The sequence below is a fragment of the Coffea eugenioides genome, chromosome 8 (genome assembly GCF_003713205.1).
Source record: "Coffea eugenioides isolate CCC68of chromosome 8, Ceug_1.0, whole genome shotgun sequence".
Classification (NCBI taxonomy): Eukaryota; Viridiplantae; Streptophyta; class Magnoliopsida; order Gentianales; family Rubiaceae; genus Coffea; species Coffea eugenioides.
In genome coordinates, this window is record NC_040042.1 from 36,340,396 (window position 1) to 36,347,516 (window position 7,121).

The 7,121-nt window shown below is 34.9% G+C and overlaps 1 long non-coding RNA gene across 1 annotated transcript; it reads right to left on the reverse strand.

The window, feature by feature from the left end:
• Window positions 1-2,373: 2,373 nt before the first annotated feature.
• On the reverse strand, window positions 2,374-4,825 carry LOC113781405. The gene is made up of 3 exons (XR_003469595.1): window positions 4,413-4,825; window positions 4,086-4,146; window positions 2,374-2,625 (listed from the first exon to the last, which is right to left on the reverse strand). It is a non-coding gene; the product is annotated as an uncharacterized LOC113781405 (long non-coding RNA).
• Between the last annotated feature and the right edge of the window lie 2,296 nt (window positions 4,826-7,121).

The window sequence follows — 7,121 nt, forward strand, 5'->3', positions numbered from 1 at the left end:
TCTGAATGGAGGAAAAAAAGAGGTCTTTTGAAAGTGGATTTGTTGAGGGTGGCCTGGATAAAGAACACAATTTTTTAACCTCGACTACTCCAATGAACACGTTGTTTATTACCAGTTGATAATAGAGCTGTCCAATAATAGTGCTTTTGCTTTTGTAATGTCAACAGATGGCATTTTAAATTCACTCACAGATGTTAGTGAATGTTGTTTAATTGAATCTCCAGATGGAGGTTCTATGGTCTATAGCAGATTCTGTTCCCATTTTGACATCTTGTTTGGACTTGTCGTGGAACATTCCAAGTTGTAACTTGTATGTCTTCGGTTGGGTGCTAGTATGCACCCTTTGTTGTTGACAGGATCGATGTATCAGATTAAAGACTTTGTCCTTGCAAGAAATCTTGGTTTATAAACTGCACTGGCTAAAAATATGCATTCTTCATAATGAATAGGATTCATGAATCAGGTTAAAAGGCTCGAACTTTGCAAGAAAAGTTGGTTTGCAATTACTTTTCTACTCTATTTTTGGTGGGCGTTTCTAGAAATATCTTGTGGTATTTTTGTGATCCCATTAGAACGTAAAGTCCATATCTTAAGTGCAACTTAAGAGACCATGAACACCATGATATGATGTGTAGATATTTCCTTGAGCTACTCTGCCTTCTTCTTCCATGCAACTATATCCTCCTCTTTTTTCCCTAATGTAATGCTTTCCTTTTCTGTTGTACTATTTGGAAGCTTTAGCTTCTGTCTCTCATGAGTTTGGTGAGTATGCTCTCTTCCCTTTTTCTTTCTTTCTTTTTTAAATCTCTTTTCCCTTTCTCGCTGTGGCTGTTTTGATTTGTGATGTAATTTCTTTCTCATTGGTTCTTCTTTTTCATCTTGCTGAACTTTTTTCTTGCATCCGTAATTAGAAACTTTTGCATGGATTGTTTTGGGTTTTCTTATTAGTTGGAAATTATTGATGGATGCTTATTCTGTCATGGCTCCAAAGACTTTTGGATGTTAAATAAGTATTCGATTGTTGATCTGAGTTTGGAGGGAATGGATAATGGATTTGGAAACCAATGTTAAAAAGTTTCTGTCTGAATCTGCAGGGAGGACCAATATCTTCTTGTGAATTTCTGGTAACATGCAACATTTATCATTCACCTAGGAGCATTAAAGTAAACGTGAGAATTATATTAATAAAGTGATGGATTTACATTTGAGACTTTGTGTTGTTCGGTTAAGATGAAATGGAGTTTCTCCAATTGGTTCAGTGGTATCTCTTCAAATTCCTTCACTGCACTGTTTAGTGCAATCTGGATTTTGTAACTTTTTTTGTGCAAGGCACTGGGAATCTGAGATAGCATTCTTCAATATTAGTTTCAGGATAGCATCTCCTTTCTTCAGTCAATCCTTGATTTGAGAATATAATAACTCCAGAGATAGTTGATAATTAGTAAAATAAAGTATTCGTGAAAAGGATTTTTAGTGACAAAGCGATTGAGCTATATTAAAGAAACACATCGGTGTTTCGTAATAGATCTTTTGTGGAGTTTCTTCAGCTTCAAGAGAAGGTAACAAAGATAAAAATATCTCGAGTGTCGTGGTTATCTTAGATGAGTTTGCAGTTCTCTTTTCTTTTAGGTTGTGGTAAGCCTTTTTTTTCATTTTTCTGTGTAAATTTCTCTACTTCTTTGGATTTTCAGTTCTTTTAATATATGGATATCATTGACCATCTTACTGAACTTTTGATAGTAATCTTTTGTAAGTAGGTAAGAAGAGAACTAGACAAACAGAAATGAGGCATCGGCAAATTCCTAAAGATATCAGACTTGCTGTCGTAGAGAGGAAACCCTGAGATTTATTCAACCCAGGATTTTACGCTCCTCCTCCCTCTATTCTTTGTATTTTTTGCATGTCAAGTTTAGTTATGGGTACTAGATTGTATTTGAATCAGATTTCGGATCAATCTATATTGATTGACTGCCCCCATTATGTTGTTGCTAGCAAATATCACTGTACTATTTTTGGTTATGGATCTTCCAAATCATTCCCGCAGGAGATCCGGACCCATTTTTTTCTGATCCTTCGAGCTTATGGTGGAAATCTTAAGGGGTTTGGGTGGACAGGTACCGGTTGATGCTCAAAAGCAAGTAGATAATAACAGCAAGGGAAATTGTTGCGACTTGAAAAATAAAAGTGCAGTTTTGAAGAAAGACGGGGAACAGCTAAAATATGCAGCAGTAGAAATTGTCAGCTCCGACTATGTAGTAGTAAACCGCAATGCACACAAATCGTCCCAGGAGCGAGAAAAATCTTAGAAGAGGTAACGGTAACTGAATGATCAAACACTGATGTGCACTGTAGTAGAATATACGAATGTTACGGTACAACTATAAACTTTCAAATATTATCAAAATCCTTGATCCAATACACACACTAGATTGGAAGCTTCATAGCACATGATTATAATCAAAATCCTTAATTACACGAAGTAGTTAATAAACTTGAGTGATATAGAACATCTGCTGCTGTTTCCGAATTTTTTTGGGAGAGATTTGGAATTTGGGTAGCAACAAGATTGGATCTGAGTAAAATTTATGTAGAAGAACACGGTCAAGCACCCCAGGCCAGGGAGACCTGCAAGGATCATTGAATACAAGATAGGAATCAATCTGTAAACTTTAAGCAATTAAAAATGATTTGTAAGGTACTTTTCTCGACTTCTGGAACATTACACCATTGTGCTCTTTGTAATTCGGGATAATTTCAGAAACCTCCCTTGAGGTTTCTTACTATTTTACTTAGTTCCCTTGATGTTTTAAAAATTACACTTACTACCTTGATTAGACACTTTGATAACAAACTTTAAAATAGAGTAAAAAAATTAATGAATATCCTGAAATACCCTTATTTTAAAAAATTCAATTTATTTTCTAAACAAAAAGAGTATCAAGTTTTTCAGACTAATATTTATTATTTAATAATCAATTATAACAATAAATCTTATGCTATAATAGAATACTTTTCATAAAATTTTATTGAGAATATAAATTTTTTTAAAGATAAAAAAGAAAGTGCTATTTTGTTTCTGTTAAGGTTTATGAACTATTTTTTTAATAAATATTTAGGGACTAGTTTAGTGGCGGAACTATCATAATTTGACAACGATTTTGAGCCATTTATTTTTAATCATTGTTGACTTATCCTTGATTTTGATACCCAAAATAAAAAACTACAAAACAATTGGAGGATATTAAAAGTTATCAAAAAAATATTACTAGTTTAATGTTTAATTTGGATAAGACATTAGAAATAATATTGATAGTTCTCCTATACTCTAATGAAATACTGTAAGAGAAATGAATAAGAAGAAAAATGATTAAAAAAAATTATAAAATCCACACTTTGCATAAACATAGCAATAAGAGTGTTTTATTAAAAATATTAAGATTAGTACTGTCATTTTAAATGGGCAATGGAGATGGATGTAATTTTGAAACCTTGGGGGAGCCAAGTGAAATTATTAGCAACCTCAGGGGAGGTTTCTAAAACTATCCCTTGTAATTCTCTAGTGATTACTGCTAAGCATGATAACCACCTGATCTTTGATTGATAGCTTGGGACTCCGACCAACCGGTTTATTTACCTAACCATCAAATCTTGAAATAAAAACTAAAAAAAAATTAAAAAATTTAAAAAAAAAGCATCCTTCTATCTCTATCATAGCTTCTTCAAATAACACTTAAAAAGATATTGATGTTTTTAATGCTTTTAATTGGCACATAAACATGTGTTTTAAAGATGAAAAGGACGTTTTGGAATCAAAGGCTTCCCATTTCAAAAAATAAAATAAAAATAAATAAATAAATAAAACCAGTTTTGCACCCTTTTCCCGTGGTCAAAACAGCCACCCACTTTTCCGGTCAGTAAATCATCGGTCCATTCGGTCCGAATCTAGAAACACTCATAATTTCAATTAATCCACAATAAGCACCACAGGTTAAACAAAAATCTAAAACTTCTGATGTGGTGCATCAGAAGCACCACAGAAATTCATTAGAAAATAAAAGAAATTAAGAAATTTAGCGATACCATACCTAAATCTCCTCTTCAACCATTCCTAGGCCCACGTATTTTGCAGGAAGGCACGCGAAGCATCTGTTAGAAAAAGTACTACTAGTATTTAAGCAAATCAAAAAAGGTCAAAACCTTCAAGGCAAATAAGAATATGTTAATTGAGTTTCACAAATCATAATACACCCATTAAAAAAACATACTTAAATTTAATAGATTAATTTTTCCTGACTGACAAAACGGTGTATACAAATATTGGTTACAACACGGGTTGCGTATGTGGGAGGTGGGAAGCATTTAATCTATCGAAAGCAGCCAGAGATCAGACGTTAAATTCAAAGAAAAAGTACTTGAGTCGGAAGAGGTTGAAGTTTGCTCTCTTGGCTCGAAGAACGACTTGACCGTGTTGGTTCCTATCGCAGAAGACAGCCGCATAAGCGAACAAGTGCTGGGGAAGAAGGTATTGTCCTTTCCAACTTCCATTTTCATAAACCAGTAGCATGACACATTCCGGATCATCATCACTGTTGAAAGTTGAGGCCTTTACTCTTATAGACTTGCCTGGTTCGATCCTAACAATTTTCTTGAACCTATCAGGCCTAGAGCCATCCACCCACATCTTGATTTCTATGTTGAACCAAGTCCTGTTTTCTAGTATGGTAAGCTTATTTCCCATTTTCCGACAGAGAGGGGAAGTTCCAGGTGCTCGTGTGCAGGTGTAACAGGGAAGTAGAAATGGAGAAAACGCTGAGAGAGAAGTCAGTGCTCGTGTGCTGTTATGTGCAGAACAGTATGCTTAGAGGAAGCGGAGCGGTGAACTTTGATTTATAGAAGTGTAATTTCCAAGTCTTGGTCTTGCTGGTCCCGGAAGCACTTTTCATAAAGTTGAAAATGAAAGAAGATCGTTATCGTTTGGAAAAAAAAAAAAAAAAAAAAAAAAAAGAATATGCGTCAAAAGATATGAATTCACCAGCCCACAGCACACGTCAAAAGACTTGTAACGTTTCTTCGTATGAAAGAAGATAACTTCATAGAATTATTATATGTTTGAATTGAAATTTTTTGAAATAAAATAATTTATTTCATAAATTTTAAATATTTTTTTATTTTTTAATTATATTTTTATTTTACATATATTATATTATAAAAAAATATTACAATAATTACGTTAAATAAATCATTCAAATAAACTCCTAAGTCCTATCCAAACAAACATTAATCACCATTATTTCATCCTTGTCGGCAAGTTTACCCCTGCGATCCATTGACATCACTTTGTACTTTGTACCCATAAGCAGCCACGGATTTAAGGGGGCCTGGTGGGGGCTTAAGCCCCCCCCAAGCCGCCGGAAAACCCCCTATATATAGGGGATTCCGGCGGCCAGCCCAGCCATTCCGCAGAGGGCAAGCTCAGGCTCCTGCTTGATGATTTTTTCTTTGTTTGATGAGGTCAGACATTCCGCAGAGGGTTGCACGTATCCATACCCAAACCCTATGGCAGAGTTGCAATAAGTCTCTACGGTACCATCCCTAGATTCTAGGTTGATGTTGTTCAGCACAATGTGGCTGCAAGGAACCGTGTCGCTGCATGCAAATTTCATGGCGTTTTTGCTTTTGGAAGTCCCGCTAATGTTCTTGTACATGATTTCACTTATTTCAACTGCAGAACTCTGGATATAAAAAGTCGTTGTCAGGATATTTTAAGGATGAGTAGATAAACAATTGCCTGCACTTTTTTTTTTTTTGGTCGAATTTTAGTATCATTCAGAGTTTATTCACCAAAGAGAGCAGAAAATACAAAGTCCGTCTGGTTCCCAATTAACCAGCTATTCTGGAAAACCATGAAGCTAGAGGGTGAATCATACCTGGTTCTGGCAAGGCGTCGGCGAATCACAGTAGAATTGGTCAATGATAATGGGATTTGAAACGTCATCTACTCTCACATTCTGATATCGTACCCCTCGAACATACCCAAATCCTCCCTGCAGAGCTACCATTTTTAATCATTCTCCATATAATTATATGTTTTTATTATTTTTATAATTATTGATTCTAAATTTTACTTATTAAATATATTTATTTCATCACAAAAAAATTTTTTTAATACATTTCGACCCCCCAAAAATAAGGTTGTGTTTGGATTGCATTTTCCATAATTTTTCATGAAAAAATTACTGTAGCGATTTGATGTATGTGAGGAAAAAAGGTAATAGGGAAATGTGATCACGAAAAACGACGTAATTTTTCGACGGAAAACTGCAATCCAAACAAGGCCTAAATTTCTGGCTCTGTCCCTGCCCATAGGGACCATTAACGCGTCCCCAAGGCCGGTGGCCAACTCAGCCTTTTCCGTCGTTGGGATTTGGATGAAAAAACAAAAAAGTCCTCCTAGGCTGCTGAAGATGGGGACCACTCACTCCTTTGGATCCTTGCTCAAATATCACAGATGCGAATAATCGTTCCCCACATCACCACATCAATTCAACCTCTGGTATTTACTATTTAGGCTTGCCTAGAGGCGAAAGAGATAAAGCTAGCCCTCACAAGAATGATTCAGCGATAAACAAGTTTTTAAGGATTCTTGAGATTTTGGATTCAAATTTTACCCTGAATTTAAATTTTTATATCTCATCCGGAATTGCTACGTCAGATCGTGGCGCACTCCTCCGATTTAATGTGCCGGTTTGAATTCTAAGAATTTCAATCGAAACATGTTCCCGATTACTAAAAAAAAAAAAGTAAAGCTGCCACTTTAATCAAACTGCTGGTCAATGTACAGTTTGTGTCTGCCACTTAATTTTGTAAAACTATTTTAAGAAAAATAGGTGTGGAGAAGTTACGAAGACAGTTAATGGAAGTTGGCTTTGCATTTATTATTATTTTTTTAAGTGTTAGTAAAGGGGGAATTGACATCTCTTAGTTAAAGTTTTCAGCATTATCTAATCCATCCCTCTCCCAACTTAGATTTATTCTATGTTTTACATATTATTGTTCTAAATAAGGGATGAAAGGTTAGAAGTACATAAAATTGTGGTGTAAGTAAAAGATTAGAAATCCTT